This window comes from Primulina tabacum, chromosome 16 (genome assembly GCF_025594145.1).
Source record: "Primulina tabacum isolate GXHZ01 chromosome 16, ASM2559414v2, whole genome shotgun sequence".
Classification (NCBI taxonomy): domain Eukaryota; kingdom Viridiplantae; phylum Streptophyta; class Magnoliopsida; order Lamiales; family Gesneriaceae; genus Primulina; species Primulina tabacum.
The window spans coordinates 23062877-23085029 of record NC_134565.1 but is presented as its reverse complement, the minus strand read 5'-3'; the positions used below and the strand labels follow the sequence as shown (position 1 = coordinate 23085029).

At 37.3% G+C, this 22153-nt stretch overlaps 1 long non-coding RNA gene across 2 annotated transcripts in view; it reads right to left on the bottom strand.

Annotated features, from left to right (window-relative positions):
- Nucleotides 1–1746: 1746 nt before the first annotated feature.
- LOC142529353 (uncharacterized) overlaps nucleotides 1747–22153 on the bottom strand; it is a 43777-nt gene continuing 23370 nt past the window's right edge. Inside the window, exons 2-3 of one of the 2 annotated variants that reach the window (XR_012815884.1) lie at nucleotides 2254–2363; nucleotides 1747–2150 (exon numbers count right to left, since the gene is read on the bottom strand). This is a non-coding gene — a long non-coding RNA (uncharacterized LOC142529353). The remainder of the gene's footprint in view (nucleotides 2151–2253; nucleotides 2364–22153) is intronic. The other variant, XR_012815885.1, reaches the window with a different exon arrangement.

Here is a 22153-nt window from a genome sequence, read left to right as displayed (position 1 = left end):
GGCCAAATAGAACATAGAACGAGTTTCGAGTTGCATGGCTTGCGTGGGATAGTGTGGGCTGTTCCATAGGTGGTCCTAAAGGGATGTGCAGTAGGTTAGGATGTTGGTTAAGGATGAGTCGTGTCTCGAGTAGTTTGGTAAGTCGTTTTATTTGATTCGAGAATTGTACGGGTAAGATGCATGGGCCGTTTTGAGTTGTAAGTTGTAAGTTAGGGAAGCATATTCATGGGTCGATCCAACGAGGTTCACGACGTTAGTAAATAAATATAACGTGCAAAAATATTATTTTTATGGTATGTAAGTTTTCTTGTGGCCAAATTACGTATGTACGGGTCTGGAAGCCGGAGAACTTGTCCGATGACCTTTCCAACTTATCTTATGATTGATAGTGGATATCCAGTCTAAGGGCTGTAATGATCCTTGCCGGCCAAGCACTGTGCTATTAGTTTGATCAAACGAATTATGTTATGATGTCATATTTCAATGTGCAGAACTCTACGCAAAATGTTTAAGTTTATGTTATGTCAAGCGAAGCATGTTTTATGAAAATATTTATGTAGAAAAGTTACGTCATATTTATTTATGCCTAGGTAATTTATGTATCAAGTATGTTTAAATTGAATGAATTTTTATTATGCAGTATTCGTTATTCACGGTTTATGCATGCTGAGTCTTTAGACTCACTAAAATTGATTGATGCAGGTGACCATGTTGAGGAGACTGGAGGTGATGACCAATGAGCAGGCTCGTACCATAAGCAGTGCACGATCGATGGCCTTGCAGTTTATAAGCTTTATGCATGTTAAAACTGATTTATTTTTATTGCATTTTGGCTGGGAAACAAATTATTTATTTGAATGTTTTAAAATATTTTATGGATGTTGTCGTGAATAATTTTTTTTACGCATCAAAATATTCAGAATTTGAATTGTTTATATTTTTTAACTTTCGAATTTTAGTTTTATTTGTTTGGAATTTTTGAAAATGTTGTATATGTTTTTATTGAGTTTAAAAGTTAAGAGTTATGGATTTAATTATATAGAAATTTGTATTTTTCGCATATTTTAAGTAGTAAGTGAGGATCGTTATATTTACAATCAATCCCAAACACAAAAAAACGAAAAATTCAATAATTGAGATTTGAAAAAAAAATTATTAGTTATGTCACAAAATAATAAGTAATTAATATCACAAAAAAAATCATAAAAAATTTTATTGTCACCGATTAAATTTTACATAAAAAAATTCACGTACTCAAACAATATTAATAACATGAATATAAACTTAATTATAAAAATTAAATAAAAATATAAATATTAAAAACACATCAAATACCAGTTTTAAATTTTCAAAAAACATATTTTAATAATAAATATATTGATGTAGCAATTTAAAAAAATTAAAATTTTTAAATACGGTGAGTCGATCCATTCCATCCGACCCATGACCCATACAAATTGATCTGTTTTGACTCATCTCCAAACAAGCCACTAACAACTTAACACAATCAATTTATTTATTTATTTTTTTTACGGTGAGCCAAGTTTACATAGTTTTGACGACTCGGACTCGGCCTCAGACTCGGACTCGGACTCGGGCTCGGACTCGGACTCGGCCTCAGACTCGGACTCGGACATAGTTTTTAACAAGCCACTAGCCACAGAGGCACACGCGTTGCGTGTATCATGAATATATGAGCATAATATATTAAACATTCATCACATTATAACACCATGATATCGAAATATTTTGTATCATGAATATATTCATGAAAGACAATGAATTCTGAAGCTTAAATAAATTTGTCAAATTAACAGATCCCAACTGCGAAAATTAAACAATAAATTTTCAGTGAACATATAAAGTAGATAGAAGGAACAAATCATACTGCAACAACCAAAAGCAAACCTTAATAAATCTAAAACTTCTATGGTAGTCAATACGGAATCAACTTCTGCAATTCTTTCACCATCGAAGTCCAATTGGAACACAAAATCATCACAAGAAGCCTCAAGTTTTTTGTCATAACATGGCATAACAGTAACATGATAGATCTCCTCAGGCATGCCCAAATATACAGTCAACATTAGATCAATCCTTTTCCAACCTCCAGCTTTCAATATAGGCCATAGCCATTTTAGCGACTGCTCCTAACACACCATGATGATGGTGATTGTCAATGCATACATAAAGGTACTAAACAGATATGCAAATAAGAAAAAGTTCAAACATGTTTTATAAAATGAGAAATACCTCAGAACTCCCATATGCACGAAGAACAGTTATTGGCTGTGGCTTTCCACGCACATCATAGAATACAACCTGGCCGGTGCTTGTATCGGCCGTCAAGGTTAAGCCATCGTCTGTGAACGCCAGGGAAGAAAAGGGTGCTTCGTAAGGGATGCAAGAAGGAGAAGACATTGAAGTCAAATAGTATTTAAACATGTGACAATATTTAGAAGACAACTGTTAGATACTTGTGTACACATGTTTAAGTTTCAATGAGTCAAGAAATAAAATAACAGATTCACCAAAAACATGTTTAAACCATCCATACATAGTAAATGAAAACCAAGAACAACCATTGAGATTAAGAGGAAGCCAAATGTTTGAAAGAGTGAATCAAAATTCGTGAAGTCAAAGCAAAAAATTCAGAGGAAAGAAATTTTTCATTGAAATTGAATTTATTAAAGTGTACAAAATAAATTGAATGAGGAAGAGTAAGAATTAGAATCTGTTAAGAAAATAGTATTACCCAATTTTGGTGTATGACAAAAACAAGACATCACCTCACTGATTCAGGAAACAGCTGTATTTCGTATTTGAAACATGTATCAGTTCAACCGCCCAGCTCAGTAACTGGAATATATTTCAAACGGCTAAAGAACAAGAAGACTAACCGCTTGAATTCCAGACCGTCTACAAATTCAACCTTTTGGATAAAAATAAGTTTGGACTTGAATGATCTTACTCAAAACCGGATTATTAAAGAGAGCTATTTATTGCTCAATTATTGAAAGACATTCTCTGACCGGTTCTGGACACTCAAAGAATTACACCGCTTCAAAAATCAACTTATATCTACACTAGTCCGAAGAATGATCTGCATTTATTTCAATATCCCAGAAAAGGAAGATCAAGTTTAGACTACAAAGTTCTGATGCTGAAAACAGTTACCATAAAAGGGAACTCCTCAAGAAATATGAGTTAGAACTACGCTGAGCAAAAAGAACATTAAATGCATCGATTAAAAAACAATTAATGCTCTTAAAGATGACAACGACACATCTGTTCAGAGGCTCAAGTTTAACGCTGCTTGTTTTTCCCCGACCGTTGGAACAATCGGCTATATTAACAGAGAAGTATGCAAGATACACTCAAGAAAAAAAAATTACTCAATTCACAACTGTAAAATCATCATATGCTTGCATACTTTGAAGATTCAGAGCGCACTCAAAGATTACTTGAATCATCGCTCAATCAGCACACATTGAACAGAAAAATACTCGATCACTCAAGGATCATTTTCTTGCTACTTAAATTAGTTTATTCATATCAATAACCTTTTGGTTATTTGGTTAAGTTGTGGTGTCTTGTGAGTTAAGTGTTCTTAAAATCTAAACGTGTAAAGTGATCACCAAGAGTTCCAAAATAGACAGTATGATAAGTCCTGATTGGAGTGGGCTGTTGCAAAAAATTTGTAAAACCAAAGTCTTTTAGTGGAATCCTTCCTGAAGAGGAAGAAGGGGTGACGTAGGAGTATTCAATCTCCGAACATCCATAAAATCTTGTGTCATTTGTTTCTCGCAAGCACATACTTTTCAAGCTTCATTTTTGTTGTTAAGCCTATCAATGCTTTTAAGCTGTCATTGAAAATTGTGAACCATTTTTCGCAATGGTCCACATTTCCAACCGTTTGATAAGAATTTTCAACCCCTTAAAAAACGGTTGGAATCAAAGTTTTAAAAGTAAAAATTTGAAAGAGTTCATTCACTCCCTCCTCTAAAATCTTTCCCGATCCCAACAAGTCGTATCAGAGCGTGGTTTTCTCAAACATTGATATCTTATAAATACTCATGGCATCTTTCAACAAAATTCCTATGTTCTCTAAAGAAGATTATGATGATTGAAAAATTCGTATGCAGGCACATCTAGCAGCCCAAGATGACGATATTTGGTTTGTCATTACTGACGGGCCAATGAAAATTCTGAAAGTAAATACAGCTGCAACAACAACTGGAGGTGTTCCCCAGATGGTGGAAAAACACCAATCTGAATGGACGGCCGAGGACAAAAAGAAATCAAATCTTGATAACGTCACAAAGGATATTATTTACAAGACTCTAGACAAAAACATGTTTGCCAAAATCAAAACGTGCACCACGGCTAAAGAAATATGGGAAAAAATCACACAACTGTGTGAGGAAAATGATCAAACCAAAGAGAACAAGCTGACTGTTGCTATCCAAAAGTTTGATAATGCAAAGATGAAGCCGAGAGAAACTCTTACAGAATTCGACGAACGATTCAGTAGTATTATCATCGAACTTATCTCTTTAGGAAAAGAATACTCTAACCGAGAAATTGCTTTTAAGGTTATGCAAGCCCTTCCCAGAGAGTGGGATGTAAAAACCATAGCGATGCGAGAGTCCAAAGATCTGAACAAGCTGGAACTCCATGATCTCTTTGCAGAACTTAAAGCATATGAGTTCGAGCTTGGAATACGAACTGAAGAGAAGCCATCCACCTCCCAACAAACAAAAGCCTTGGCAGCTAACACAGTGACTCTTCCGGTTGAAGAGTCCACAAGTAAGAAAACAGCTGAGCTACTAAACAATGAAGCCATGTCCCTTTTCGTTAAAAAATTTGGTAAATTAATTCGTAAGAATCAATCACAAACAATGAAGCCATGTCCCTTTTCGTTAAAAAATTTGGTAAATTCATTCGTAAGAATCAATCACAGATGAACAAACCTTATTTCAAAAAGGACCATACTGATGATGGTCAAGCCTGTTTTAACTGTATAAAGAAGTGATATTTTATTGCAGAACGCAATAGGCCAAGAAAGGAGGAAAAGAAACCAGTTGACAGAAGACGGTCTAAAGACGACCAAAAATTCACCAAAAAGAAGAATCAATGAGTCTTGGTCGCTGAAGAAGATAAAGGTAAATGGGCTGACTCAGTCTTAGAAAGATCCACTTCTGAAGAATCAGCCAGTGAAAGCGAAGATGAGACGACAAAGTGTCTCATGGCTAATGAAGACCCAAAATCCACAGAAGAAATGGTATTTAACTTTGACTCTGTTGAATTCACAAGAGAAGACTTGGTCATGGCACTGCATGATATGATAAATGAGTTCAAAGGACTATCGCAGCAATTCAATGAATCCAAGGCAGAAAAACAAGACTTGAAAAATAAGTTGACTCTCTCTAGCTATTCGCAGCAAAAACATGTTGATGGTTTAAAAGTAAAGTTGAGTCTGCTAGCGGCTAAGAATGATGACCTGTGCAGACTGTTCCATGCCACGTTAAAAGAAAACAAACGGTTGATAAACACAGTCAACACATGGAACAAGTCCTCTGCCTCTCTTAACAGGATGCATGAGATGCAGAAACCGGTCGGAGATAAAACCGGACTAGGTTATAGCATCAATGAATGCAGCACCTCAGGAGCACCAACTCAACCGTTATTAGAGAAAGACATTTTAAACCAATTAAATTTGTCAGATCTAGTACGGTATATGAACATGATAATCCTGAAGTTCAAGGCACTCAGAATGTAAATCTTGAAAATAACATAAGGCGATGTGGTTTGGGATATGTCGAAATTGAGAGTGCTAAATCCAACCGATCATGGCTAAGACGCAGGCCAAATACAACCGTTCAAAACGGTTCAGTACTAGCCCGCAGAAAGTCAGGTTCAACCGGATATCACTCAAAAACTAGACCTAACCATTACTACAACAATCGACCTGTTCAAAAGAGATACAGATTGAGTGACAATGACAAACGGTCAAAACAACATGTTGAAAAAGAAAAGACACTGCATACACCACCTGATTATGCACATAACCGTACTCATCTTAGGACACATCATGGAAAATCCTTCAAGATAACTCAAGTGTGGATTCCTAAAGGACTAATAAGCTCAGGACCCAAATAAGAAAGGGTACCAATTCATTATTTAAATAATTTCATGTATTGAAGAAAAAGAACTTGGAAGAATTCATCTGGTTCTTGGATGGTGGTTGTTCCAGACACATGACTGGAAGCAAAAGTCTTTTACAGAAATAGTCAACGACAGAGGTCCAACGATCACCTTCGGAGATAATTCTAAAGGTAGAGCTGTGGGTAAATGTAAGATTATCCATGGAAAAATTATCATTAAAGATGTTCTTCTTGTAGAAAATCTGTGATAACATGATAAGAATAAGCCAACTATGTGACAATGGTTACACCGTTGAGTTTCAAAAACTCATATGCACTGTTAAATCTGCCGCAGATAATATCATGCTAACTGGTCATAGAGAGCAAAATACATTTAAAGTAAAATGGAATGATGATTGTCTTAATACAACTACTTGCTTTATTGCCTTAAATGGTAATAAAAATTGGCTTTGGCATAAACGACTCAATCATCTTAACTTCAAATCCATTGCTACTATTATCAAACTTAAATTGGTATCTGTCTTGCCTAACATTGACTTTGCCAAAGATAGAATTTGACATGCCTGTCAATTAGGTAAACAAGTCCGTTCAACCTTCAAGAACAAAGGAAGAATCTCATCAGCAAGATGCCTGGAACTTCTTAATATGGATTTGTTTGGATCGATACCGGTGATGAGATTAGGGGGAAAGAAATACACTCTTGTGGTAATTGATGATTTCTCCAGATTTACATGGGTAACATTCTTTAACTCCAAGGATCAATCCGCGACTCAACTAATCAAGCTGCTCAAAAGACTTCAAAATGAGAAAACTGAAGCAGTAAACAGAATCAGAAGTGACAGAGGAACTGCATTTCTGAACCAATTCCTATCATCCTATCTTGAAGATCATGGTATAAAGCATGAATTGTTAGCTGCAAGATCACCTCAACAGAATGGAATAGCTAAAAGAAGGAACCGCACGTTAAAGGAAGCAGCTAGATCCATGCTGGTAGAATCCAGTATTTCAATGGTTTTGGGCAAAGGCCATCAATACAGTCTGTTATACTCAAAATTGGTCTATGATCAATAAAAATCATGAAAAGACTCCATATGAGATCTGGACCGGTAAGAAACCAGAAGTTGGATATTTTCGCATTTTCGGTTGTAAGTGTTTCATTCATATTAATGGCAAGACAAAACTAACCACATTTGATGTAAAAGCTGATAATGGTGTCTTCCTGGGATACTCAACAGTGAGTAAAGCGTATCTAGTTTATAATCAATGAAATCTCACTGTTGAAGAATCTATACATATTGTATTTAATGAATCATCCATATGTCATGACAATAGTAGTAGCAGCATTCATGATTTGATTAATAAACTTGACGCTACTAACCTTGAAGATAGTAGTGATGACAATATAGATCTGAGAAAAATAGGTAAACACATCTTGGAGCAAGATCCAACCGTTCAAGAACAAACTCAACAGATGAATGAACCAGAGGACAACTATTAACCGCAAAGTATACAAATAGAAGAGGGGGGGCTAGAGCAAGAAGATGATATCATTCAACCAACCAAGTCAAATCCATATGGACCATGTCTCCGGTGGAAAAAGGATCATCCACTCGAGCTGGTCATCGGTAACCCTACTGCTCCTCTCAGAACTAGAAGTCAAATGACCAATGAATTTATGCATGCTGCTTTTGTTTCCCAGATAGAACCTAAGAAGATCGATGATGCATTGCTCGACACAAATTGGATAGAGGCTATGCAGGAAGAACTTAACCAGTTTGAGAGAAGTAAAGTTTGGCATCTAGTTTATCGGCCTGACAATACTCATGTTATTGGCACGAGATGGGTATTTAGAAACAAAATGGATGAAAACGGTTCAATTATAAGAAATAAGGCTAGACTAGTAGCTCAAGGTTATAGACAGGAGGAAGGAATAGACTTTGATGAATCGTTTTACCCTGTAGCCAGAATAGAAGCAATTAGAATATTTCTGGCCTTTGCAGCATTTAAGGATTTCAAAGTGTTTCAAATGGACGTTAAATCTGCATTCTTGAATAGGGTTGCTAAATGAGGAAGTTTATGTAGAGCAACCACCTGGTTTTGTTAATCACATTCATCCTGATTATGTTTACAAACAAGACAAAGCATTGTATGGATTAAAACAAGCACCGAGAGCATTGTATGAAACATTAACTAAATTCTTGCTTGAGCATGGTTTCTCAATTGGAACGGTTGATAAAACCCTGTTTAAATTTTCAAAAAATGATCACTCACTTTTTGTAAAAATATATGTGGACGATATTCTTTTCGGATCAACTAACCCTAAATTATGTGATAGATTCTCTAGATGATGCAGGAGCAGTTTGAAATGAGCATGATGAGCGAATTAAATTACTTTTTAGGACTGCAAGTCAAACAGTCAGAAAATGATATATTTATCTATCAAACCAAATACACTCGAGATATGCTAAAGAAATTTGGTATGGAAATTGCTCTCAAGCTACTACCCCGATGAGTTCATCAATCAAATTGGACAAAGATGAAGGGGGAATATCTGTGGATACAAAGATGTACAGAGGGTTAATTGGTTCCTTACTATATTTGACCGTAAGTCGACCAGATATTATGTTTGCTGTATGTTTATGTGCACGGTTTCAAGCTAAACCTATGAAATCTCATTTTATTGCTACAAAACACATATTTTAATATCTTAAAGGTACTACTAATGTGGGTCTTTGTTATCCCAAAGATTCAAGTTTTAATCTTGTAGGATATTCAGATGCAGACTATGCCGGATGCAAAAATCGATCGAAAAAGCACGAGCGGTTCATGTCAGTTTTGGGTGATAGACTAATATCGTGGGCTAACAAGAAACAGACGTCTATTGCTACATCAATCGCTGAAGCTGAATACTTGGCGGCTGGGAACTGTTGTACTCAGATGCTATGGATACAACAACAGATGAGAGATTATGGAATTCAAGCTACTGAATCTCCAATCTTCTGCGACAACACCAATGCAATAGCAATCACATACAACCCTGTCATGCACTCTCGGACAAAACACATTGATATCAGACATCATTTCATCCGAGAACATGTTAGGAAGAAAGATATTCTCCCTGAATATGGATCAACAAGCAGCTGATATATTCACGAAACCGTTACCAGAGGCTAAGTTTTCATATTTATAAAATATGCTTGGTTTAATCGATTTATCTTGATATGATTATTTTTGTGTATCCAGCTTGTAATGCAGGAAATAAAATAGATAGACAAAAAACAACCAGTAATACATAAAATGAAATTTTATTAATTCAGGCGGGCGCGTACAACATATATTTCTTTTTTGATCGCCATCCTCCAGAAGGTCAACCAAGCTGTCAACCCTCCGGTGGTGGTACGTAAAAACTCCTATGAGTGGGAAATCCGCCTCATAGTCCTCCGCTCCTTCAGGAGCATGAGGAGATAGACACCTTTCTCAGAGAAGGCGTCTGCAGCATCAGCAACGCGAAGACGTCGCTGGTATTTCTTCAAAGTTGCCACCCCTTTGGGGGTAGCAACAAGTCTCTCCCCATGGGAGGACTGAAGTTCCTGGACTTTCGTCCAGGTTGACAGTGTCTTCTCCAAGACATTGTCCTCTATAGCAGTTTTGCTGGAGGCCACAATGGACTCCATGAACTCCTTGACTGAATCAGGTTCGGCTGAATTTCTTCCCTTATCCATCCTGTTTTATCTACTTTGTGTTTCAAGTGATTATGAAGCTAACCCCTCTACTTGTATTTATAGATAAGAACCATCCGAAAAGCCTCTATCATTATGTCTGACACAAGGATATGAAGAGTTATCTGTCAAGCTACCGTTGGTTCATCACCCAAGAATTCTTTCTATGCACATGTTTAGGGGGAATATTGGTTAAAGTCAATAATTTAATAGACTTCTCAACCGCTCCCTCTCTAATCATATTATTCATCTGGTTCAGTTTTTTTTTTTTGGGACACCATATCTCCACGTCATTTCGTAAAAATTACTCAAACTCTTCGTCTGCCCTGCTTGACGTGACGGTTATTTTTTTGAAATTTGAAATTAATCATTTTACCGCCGTCCAAAACTTTTCAAAATTTTAAAAAATATATATCCTTCCACTGACAGTCCTCCACGTGGACTGATTTGTGACTCTCTGAACCGAAAATACACATTCAAAATTTGCATCGTTCTTATTCTCACCTTGCTACTTTCATACGAAATTTGCTTTTAAGCTCTTCTTGCAGGTATTTCCTTCGATATTTCTTCTTCAATCAAGAGTATGGCCGCCTCAATTGCACAAAATACAGTTGCTATCAATTTTGCATCAGTACTTGCCATGCCCAACAAGCCGATGAAAGCTATGTTTCTTATGCTTGAATCCTCTGAGCTTCACTCTTTTCTGGGATGCAATGACAAATACTCCGACACTTTATTGAAGGAATTCTTCGACTCTGCATACATGAAGAATGGAGAAATTGAATGTGCTGTTCAAGGAAAAAAATCTTTAATTCACCCAAAAGATGTTTGCTGATTTGTTCCACTTACCAGCTGCTGGAATTACTGATTTCTCCACACTTCCAGAGGGAAATATTGAAACTTGGAGAAGCAATTTCTCAATCACCGAATCTCTGGTTTCCTCTCCAACATGTCAAAAACGTGATCTAAAGATTGAATTCAGATTGTTGGCTGATATCGTGGCGAAAGGAGTTCTTGCCAAGGCTGGTGCATATGACAAGATAACGTTAGAAAAATTTCTTGTCATGGCTACCATCTCATCAAATCTGCAGATCAACTGGTCTGATATTCTATTCAAAACACTGGTGGCTATGATAAAGAAAGAAAACCAATCTCAAGGTTTTGCGGTTCAAATCTGCCATATGATGATTGCTGCAAGGGTTAAACCGATTGATATGACTGAAGTTGGAAAGACCAAGCTATTCAATTGGATAATGGTTGAAAAATTCATCCAGAAAAATCGGCCAAATGATGAAGAGATAGTCTCCATCAAAACAGAGACCGGGGTAGAATTCGTGAAACAAAAGAAGCAAAAGAAGACTGTTTCAACTCCCAAAGAAACCAAGAGAAAGCTGGTCCTAAAATCCAGCTCAGATGATGAATCCAGGGACGACATTCCTGTGTCCCAAGTATTCAAAAAGAAACGATCTGACAAGCCCAAACCAATAAAGATTAAGATGATTAAGCATCTTTCGGCACCACTAGTCCCTCCTCCACTGCCTGAAGTCTCCACCATAAAGCTCAAAGGTATTCTGATTATTAAATCAAACATTGAATCCTCCTTCTCTGGAGTTCCGATCATCCAGCTAACAGACAAGGGCAAAAAGATTCTGATTGAAGAACCACTAAAGGCCAACTCCATTCATACCACCATTATTCTAACCAGTGAACGAGTCAATGAGATTGTTCAGAAGAAAATGGAGATGTTTGATCAATGGGTCCAATTTCGAACAACCACCACATTCGACTCCTTGATTCAAACTGGTAAGAACAAAGCTGCTGCCAAGCTTGAACAGTCCATCTTAGATTTGACAGAAACATCCGAAATACCAACCGCTCTAAACCGTCGTGACTTTATGGAAATTCAGATGAAAGAAAGTGCTCTTCGATCACTGATCCAATTAAGACGAAACAACTTCGTTTCCACTTGCCCAACTCCAAAAGATGACTCGGCGGTAATCTCCCAGCTTGAAATGGATGCTCTCTCACTATCAATGATAGTTGCTCAGATGAGGCAGGAACTTAAACTTCCAGACAATGAAGCACATAGTAAGAATTATTCCAAACTAAAATTACATGAAGAACTGAGCTCTGAAGCGTTTAAAGCCCAACCCACAGATCAGACTAACCCCTCTTTATCTTCTGAAGAGATCACTAAATCGACCTCGTCAGAGGTTCCAATTGAAACCGTTTTGGTAAGGATTGAGGAGAACACCTTACCACCATTTGAAAAACTTATGCCAGAGGATACTCCCACTGCTGAACAACCGTGTCAACAGGATGCTCCAGACCTCCTAATTGTTTCGCATAAAGTCTCTGACACAAATGTATCTGCTCAACCGCCTCCGGTTGACCCTTCAGAAATTCAAGCTCTCTCTATTGATGAGACAGTACAATTTTTTTCTGACTTTGATGAAGCTGCTACATTTAAAGACAAATCCGATTCCCCAAAATTACGTTTTAATGATGATCATCATCAAGCCTCTCTCCAAGAACCGCTGATAACCTCCCACAAAGATTTACAAAAAGACGAAGTGACCATGGCATCCATGCCTACCTATTCTCCTCCATCTCCATCTGGTCCTCTATCAGCAAAACCAGATGTACCAGAAGTCACCGGCTATAAACCCTCTACTTCGACTGATGATATTGATCAAATCATTGAGAACATAACAGCTGAACTCCATGAGCATGAGCCGACAAAATGGGCTAGTAAAGCATCCTTTTCTCAACTAGTCTCCTTTAAGAACAGGTTACTATCTGATCAAAGTGAACTTGAAGAACAAGAATTCCCAGAAGAAAACTGTAAATAGGAGATTCTGACCAGACTTATCACTATGGATCAATCTATTCTAGCTCTTAATCGCAAACATTTTGATCTGAAGGAGGCTGTTCAAACAATAAAGTCTAATCTATGCAAAGATTTTTCTGCCACTGCAAACGAGTGTTTCCCTCCGGCAAGACAGACATAATTTTGCACACCTTAACATGTGCCTTGCCCTCTCGGAACAAATAACTCATCTTCAAACAAATTTTGAACGACGTATCGATACACAAGGTGCTCAGCTTGCAGAAATTATGGAGTTCCTTGTTCATGGTGATGTCAAAAAGGGGGAATGAGAGCGACTAAGGGCCATTCAAGAAGCAGAATTATCTGTGATGAGAGAATTGAGAGAAAAGGAAGAAAGGGACAAAGCACTGTATATTTCAGGTCAAAAGAAACATTAATTGTTGTATCCTTTTAGTTGGTTATTTTGTTTACAACTGTAATTTCATTTACTTAATGAAATATGTTTTGTTCTTACTTATCTCTATAAAATTCACTGTATTGAATAGTTTTGCAGCTGGGTTTAGCCATCACCAAAAAGATGGAAATTGATAAGAAAATATTATTACCCAAGAATTTTGGTGTATGACAAAAACAAGACATCACCTCACTGATTCAGGAAACAGCTGTATTTCGTATTTGAAAGCATGTATCAGTTCAACCGCCCAGCTCAGTAACTGGAATATATTTCAAACGGCTAAAGAACAAGAAGACTAACCGCTTGAATTCCAGACCGTCTACAAATTCAACATTTTGGATAAAAATAAGTTTGGACTTGAATGATCTTACTCAAAACCGGATTATTAAAGAGAGCTATTTATTGCTCAATTATTGAAAGACATTCTCTGACCGGCTCTGGACATTCAAAGAATTACACCGCTTCAAAAATCAACTTATATCTACACCAGTCCGAAGAATGATCTGCATTTATTTCAATATCCCAGAAAAGGAAGATCAAGTTTAGACTACAAAGTTCTGAAAAGGGAACTCCTCAAGAAATATGAGTTAGAACTACGCTGAGCAAAAAGAACATTAAATGCATCGATTAAAGAACAATTAATGCTCTTAAAGATGACAACGACACATCTGTTCAGAGGCTCAAGTTTAACGCTGCTTGTTTTTCCCGACCGTTGGAACAATCGGCTATATTAACAGAGAAGTATGCAAGATACACTCAAGAAAAAAAACTACTCAATTCACAGCTGTAAATGTAACGTACTGTATTTTGAACTACTTGAAATTTGCGGAAAAATAAAAATTTTCTTAAATATAAAATAACTTTCAAATTTCGATCATCAATATTGTTCATTCAAAATATTTACAATAAAATGTCACAAATAAAGTTTGCTAAAAATACTTGTTTAAACATCTTAAAAAAAAACGTGAAATCAGAATATTTGAATCATTGTATAATTTCTTAAAAACATGGGCGGTCCTCGAGTTTAGCCTCTTGCTCAGTCTAAGTCGGCTCATTGGTCCCCACCTCTCGTCCCCTCAAAGTCATCATCACCTGCATCGATCAAGTCTAGTGAGTCTAAAGACTCAACATGTATAAACTGGGGATAGCAAGTACTACATAATAAAAGAACATGCATCTTTAAAGTAGGGCTTACATACTTGAAACTTGAACGTAGTAGCATAAACATAGATGTGCCATCATCATAAAACTTTTCTTAAACATACTTGCATCATACATACTTGAGCATACATAACATCATTTTGCGTAGAGATATGTTTCAAAGCAAGTGACCCATACATAAATTTGCCTAATCAGACTAAACCACAGTACTGGGCTGGCAGGGATGTCCACTACCACATACATAAGATCCCCGGTCATACTTTACCTAGTGGATTGGTCCCTGATCATACTTTATCGCTTTTCAATCCTGATCAAAACCCTGTCATACTTTACCGGGGTGGAGAGGTTCCTCGGCCACGTTCATCGGATTCCAAACCCGTTCATAATTTGGTCACAAGACATTTAGCATACCTAAAAAACTTAAAAATATATTTTTTTTGCACGTCGAACATACTTACATGGCGTTGAAGGATTCGTTGGATCTCGCTTGGGGCCACTGCTGCACATCCTAACATGAGTTCGAATACCTATCTTGCATAACTTAGATGTATAGCCATGCTCACACCCAAAAATGACAAATTCCTTATGACATTCTAAATCTCTCGGGACTCGACCTCGTTTAATCATCGTACTAAATCATGACATCAAACCCCAAAACAATCCCTAAAAATAATAATTTTTTTTTTAAAAGGACACGGACCCCGTGTAAGGGTCCGTGTCGGGGTCCGTGTAGGTGCTGGAAATTCGCATTTTGAAGGAAAAAGTGCACGGACTCCGTGTCGGGGTCCGTGAAGGGGTCTGTGTAGGTGCTGGAATTGTGAACAAACGAAATTCCCTACACTTGTGACTTAATCATACTAACTCGATCATAAGGACCTTGACCCCACATCTCAAGACTCATCCTAGGATGCTAAGACACTCATTAAAACTCAAACAAATGCCCCAAAACGACTACACATCACAAACAATGCAACCCAATTCGTGAACACGATATTTGACACCAAACCGTATCCTACGACTTCTAATGCAAACAAATGTCAATCGATGCTAACCGACACACCAAAAACCATCCCAACATCATACTCAACATACTTAAACGCAGTAGCAATCACCCATCGATCCCCAACGAAGCCTGCAATAATAAAACTTCAAGAACACATCAAGAACGCATTTTCAGAAAATCGCAGTTTGAGCAGTCCCACGAAAACAATCATAACTCACTTATTTCTTATCAAAATATTTCGAATTTATTGTCAAAGCGAAGGTATCAAAAAGTTCTACAATTTATATGTTGAAAGTTTTTCCAGAATATTGACCGAAAAGTCGAAATATTTAAAATGACAGCAAATTTCGAGTTTTCATATCTAAAATCGTTTCAAAACCGATCCAACAAGTTTTTGCTCAAACTTTTCACAACATGCATAGATTTTTACACATAATAAACATAAAAACAAATACTATGATGCAATCGATGCATAAACGAAAGAATATACATGCCTTTTGATATTTAACGTTATCGAAACGACGACAACGAAGCGGAAAAGATGCGAGGATTGATCCGGGACGAACGTGGCACGATTTTCTTGAAGAAAACTCAACGAGAATTGCTGGAAAAATTCAAAGGAGGGGGCGGCTGCTGGGAGGCTCAAGGAACCCTAAGTTTGCTCTCAAAATTATGAAAATGAAATGTGTATGTGTGTGTTGTGTGTTTTCGTTTAAGTGTGTGTGTGTGTGTGTGTGTTTAGATTTAATTAGGGATAATAAAATGCTTGATTAAAATAAAAGTGTTAATCAAAAAGTTAATCCTCCCTATTTTTACAAACTTCCCTAATTAACAAAATAAAACACACAAATGCTAACTTTAAAAGTTTTAAAATTCTAAAATTACTAAATAAATAAGTTAGGCTTTAAAATGCTTAAAACTTAATAAATCATTTAAAATGCCTCAATCCTAACTTAAAATAAAATACCATATTTTAAAATTGTCAAAAATCGTCGCCGGTCTCTTTTCCTCAATCCCGTATCGAATAATCATCTGAAACACGAAACTCAATAAAACATTTAATGTGTATCACATAAACATGAATAATTTGTAATAATACATTTAAATAAATTATGCATCTCTAAAAAATCATTTTAAACTTAATTAATAATTTAACAATTAAATAAATACATGAGTTTTAGGTGTATTGAATTTGGGCTCTACAGTTCCTCCCTCAGTTATATAAATTTCGTCGTCGAAATTAAATCTTACCAAACAGTTCTGGGTAGCGGTTCCTCATATCTGCCTCGGTCTCCCAAGGGCCTCCTCTACTGATTGATTTAGCCACCGGACTTTGACCAATTTGGTTACTTTGTTCCGAAGTCTACGTTCCTGTCGGTCTAGGATTTGGACAGGTATTTCCTCATACGACAGATCTGGAGCAAGCTAAAATGGCTCATAGCTCAAAACATGCGAAGGATTCGCTAAGTACTTCCTCAGCATCGAGACGTGGAACACATTGTGTACACCGGTCAGATTTGGCGGTAGGGCAACACGATAAGCTAGTGTTCCAACTCTATCAAGAATCTCGAACGGTCCAATAAATCTCGGACTAAGCTTGCCTATCTTCCCGAACCTCATAACTCCCTTCATAGGTGCTATCTTTATGAAAAAATGATTGCCTACAGCAAACTCAAGATCCCTTCTCCTCTTGTCAGCATAACTCTTTTGACGACTCTTGGCGGTCTTTATCCTGTCTCGGATCTTAACCACCACATCTGCAGTCTGTTGAACAATCTCTGGACCAAGTTCTGATCGCTCACCGACTTCATCCCAATGAATCGGCGATCTGCACTTACCTCCATACAATGCCTCGTAAGGAGCCATACCTATAGACGATTGAAAACTGTTGTTGTAGGTAAACTCCACTAGAGGCAGCTTCGATTCCCAATTCCCACGGAAATCAATCACACAAGCTCTCAAAAAATCCTCCAAAATCTGAATCATTCGCTCAGACTGGCCATCTGCCTGAGGGTGGAAAGTTGTACTGAATAGCAACTTCGTCCCCATGGCTGCATGTAAACTCTTCCAAAAGGACAATGTGAAATTCGTGTCCCTGTTGGACACAATAGTAACTGGAATCCCGTGCAATCAAACTATCTCCCTCATATAGAGCTCTGCATACTGCGTCATGGAAAAAGGCGTCTTCACTGGCAAGAAGTGAGCAAACTTAATGAGTTGATCCACTATAACCCAAATGGCATTGGATCCTCTAACTTACCTCGGCAAACCAATAACGAAGTTCATGGTGATATTCTCCCATTTCCACTCGGGGATAGGGAGTGGCTTAAGCATTCCGGCTAGCCTCTGATGCTCTGCCTTCACCTGCTGACAAGTGAGGCATTTAGACACAAATCGACGGATGTCTCGCTTAATACCTGGCCACCAATATAAAATCTGCAGATCACTGTACATCTTAGTACCTCCTGGGTGTATAGAATACGGAGGCGCATGTGCCTCTGACAAAATGTCCTCTCTGATCGAATCAACATTAGGCACCCACATCCTGAAAGGGGATCGGTTACGGTGCCGGTTGCGCAACGGAAGTTTCAAAAACGAAAATCATACATTTTCAAGAGCAAGAAAACCGAGCACCCAACAAAGTGTGTAGCAAATACAAAACACGAAATGTCATACATAGGGTGTTTAAGAAAAATATACCTATCAATCTCTTGAGATTGATGTTTGGCTCCAACTTAGTTGATAAACAACTAAGCTCTTCAAGGATGACAATCTACAAGCCTCCCTTTGAACACTCCTTGTTAAAAAATTAAGCCCACCACCAACTAGGTAGATCCCCTCTTATTTTGCACTAGAAAAATAAAAGTATTTTTCAAAGAGAAGAGTATGAATTCCTCAACAACTTGAAGAACAAAATTTTTGGAGAGAATAATGCTCAAATTTCGGCCACTATCTTGTGTAGGAGAGAAGGAGGAAACTTTTCTTTGTTGTGGAAAAAGTAAAAAGCAAGCATGTGCATGCCTTGCATAGATTATTGAAAAAGTGCCTCCAACCCTTCACCTCCCTAACATGCCTTTCTATTTGCGCTTGTAACAATTACAAGGCCCATGGACTTTGATTTAAATGTCTCAAAATATATTTGAGCTCAATTAAACATTACTTGATTTTACTCAAGCCCACTAGTTTAATAATTATTTCTAATTGGGCTCTACAAGGCCCAATGTTGTTTAATTAATCCAACACTTGAATTAATTTAATTATTTGGACTCTACTAGGCCCACTAGTGTTTAATTAATTCAACACTTGAATTAATTTAATCTAGTCCATAATAATGTTTACGAAAATCACAATTTTCAAATACATTATTTGTTTGGCCAACTTTTAATTTAGGAACACTTCCTCAAATAAAAGTTACATTCTCCTTATAGAAGTCATACTTCTATTTTATTTATGTTTATAAACTCATTTATAAGTCGTTCAACACATTGAACTATTTTACTTCTCAACGGGATCTAGAAAGCTAGTATTTGTGTGGCCTTCAATGGTTCATTGATACAACTAGCCGTGGGTTCACATCTCCATGTGATTCGAACTAAACATGTCCTTATATGAGCATACCCCAATTGCTCCATTCTTAATTATCAACTCCTTGATAACAAGAACGTCAGAACTCAAGTCTGATAGTACCCAACCAATCATGTTAAACGCCTAGCAGCATCGCTTACATGATTCCCTAGGTATCAAATGATAGTGCCTGCAAGAACCATTCAATTATGGTTAGCGTACAGTACGGTCCCTTCAACTCATATATCCCGACCGATTCGACAACCATTGGTATATCGAGAGTTGTTAGTGAATCGATACTATGTGTCATGTCGTAGTTGCATCAATGGTGTAATCTATGAAACCTCTTTCATAATTACCACCATACTCTGATCAGAGATTTCATACTACATACACATGATTTCACATAGGATATCCATACCCGAAGGTAAGCGGTGAATCCCCGACTACAATGCATCGACTCATATATTGTAGTGCCCAAATTCAGTACACGTATGACCCATACATTCATTTAATTATTAGACCATTTAATTATTTTCAAATGAGTTTTAGCCATGCATAATTTATGAAAATGCATTATTTTAAATTATTCATGTTTATGTGATGCACGTTAAAATGTCTTTTTCAAGTTTCATGTTTCAGGCGATTATTCTAGGCGGGATCGAGGAAGAGACCGGTGACGATTGTGACAATTTAAAACATGGTATTTTACTCTAAGTTGAAGATGGGGTATTTTTAATAGGTTATTAAGTTTTAATATTTTAAGGTATTATTATGTATTTAGTGATTTAAGAGTTTAAAATTTTAAAAATTGGTGTGTGATCATTTTATGGAAGAGTTTTGAGCAAATTATTAGGTGTTAACTTTTAATTAGTATTTAATTTAGTTACTTTAGCACAAATTTCTCCTAAATTAAAAACACACACACTTTACACACACTCACACACACCTACACGTTTTTACACACACTAAACACACACATTCAGATTTTCATATTTTTAAAAGAGAGAAAATTAGGGTTCTCCTTCCCCAAGAGCAGCCGCCCCTTTCTCTGATTATTTCCAGCAGGATTTTTGTCGAGTTTCTCCAAAGAAATCGTTGCACGATCGTTCCGGATCAACCTCGCTCTCATCTCCGCTTCGATATCGCCGGTTCGGTAACGTTTATCATCAAAAGGCACGTATATTCTGTTCTTGATGCATCGATCATGTCATATTATGCGTGCGTTGTTATTTATGCGTAAAACCATGTGTATGTTGTGTAGAAGTTTGAGCAATCACGTTTAAATCGCTTTCGGAGTCCTTTTTAGATCTAAAAATCCCGTTTTTACTGTTCTGGTCGAAACTGCGAATTTTCAGTCGAGATTTTGAGAAAACTTTCAACTAGGAAATTTTAGAAATTTTTGATACCTTCGATTTGATATAAAATTCGAGATTTTTGGATGAAAATTGAGTGAGTTATGATGTTTTTTGTGGGACTGCTCAAACTATGAATTTTACGAAAATTGTGTTCTTGAAGTTATTTGTTGCAGGCTTCGTTGGAAATCGACGGGTGATTGTTGCTGCATCTAGGTATGATCGGTATGATGTTGGGTCGTTATTTATCATGTCGTTCGGTGTTGATAGGCACTAGAATGCACAAGAAGTCGTAGGAACCAATTGGTGTCAATTGCCGCGTTTTTTTCTCAAATTGTATGTATCGTAAGGGAACGTCGTTGTTTGGGTGTTCGTACGAGTTTAGATCGATGTTATGGTGTCTTAGGATGGTCTCAAGGTGTTTAATTCCGTTCCATTAGTCGTTCGATTTGGGAGAATAGATATTGTGTGGGTTTTCCTCGCAGGTGCAGAAAATCGAGGCCACACGGACCCTTACACGGGGTCCGTGCCTTTGTTTCTTTCGCGGTGCCAAATTCCCGAGGCTACACGGAGCCCCACACGGACCTAGGCACGGGGTCCGTGCCCCTCCTCCTTTTCGATCTCTTTTTACAGAGTCTAGACGGACCCATGCACGGACCCAGGCACGGGGTCCGTGTCCTTCGCTTTTGAGAAAAATAATTTAGTATGCTTTGAGGTTAGACGTCATGGTTTAGTGCAAGGATTATCAAGGTCGTGTCATGGGAAATTTTAGAATGTCCTAAGTAATGATTGAACTTGAGAGTAAGTATGATTTCTACGTTTAAGTTATGCAAGTTAAGTATGCAAATTTCATGTTAGTGTGTGCAGCAACGGCCCCGATCGAAGTCCAATGAATCCCTCAACGCCAAGTAAGTATGTATGACGTGCAAAGAAAATATTTTAAGTTTTTGAGGTATGCTAAATGTCTTGTGACCAAATTATGAATGGGTTTGGAAGTCGGTGAACGTGGCCGATGACCTCTCCACCCCGTTAAATTATGAACGGGTTAGATCGTGGTTGGAAAGCGTTAAATTATGAACGGGTACCAACCAGCCCGTTAAATTATGAACGGGGATCTCATGTATGTGACAGTGGATACGTCCCTATCAGCCCAGTATTGTGGTTTGTCTGATCAGGCGTTTATTATGTATGGGTCACTTGCTTTGAAACATCCTCTACGCAAAATGATGAAGTTAAGTATGTCCATGTATGTTCAAGTATGCAAGCATGTTTAAGAGAAGTTCATGGCACGTCTAAGTATGTATGTACGTACGTTCAAGTTTATTATGCAAGTTCCAGTTTCAAGTATGTATGTCTTATTTTAAAGTTGCATGCGATTTTATTATGTAGTACTCGTTATCCCAGTTTATACGTGTTGAGTCTTTAGACTCACTAGACTTGATCGATGCAGGTGACTATGTTGATGAGGAGACGGGAGGTGGCGACCAAGGGGCAGGCTTGGACTGAGCGGGAGGCTAGACCCGAGGACCGCCTACGTTATTTTAAAATTTTAAGAAAATACATTTATACTCTGATTTTATGAGTGGATTGTGATACATTTTGAGACAGCTTTTCTTTTAGCAAATTTTAATTGTGATGGTTGATTTCAAAGATACTTTATGAATGATGAGTGACGACCGTATGGAGGTTTCTATTAAAGAAAATTTTTAATTTTTCCGCAAATTTTAAGTATGAAAATACGGTTCGTTACAGTTGGTATCAGAGCGGTGTTCTTGTAAAGGGTTACGCCTACCGCCAGTCGCAAGAAGCTCACGAAGTCACACCTCAAGTCTGTAAGTTTTAAAGTTTTGAATTATGTTATGTAGTAAGCATTCAATCATGTTTTCAGCATGCTTACATG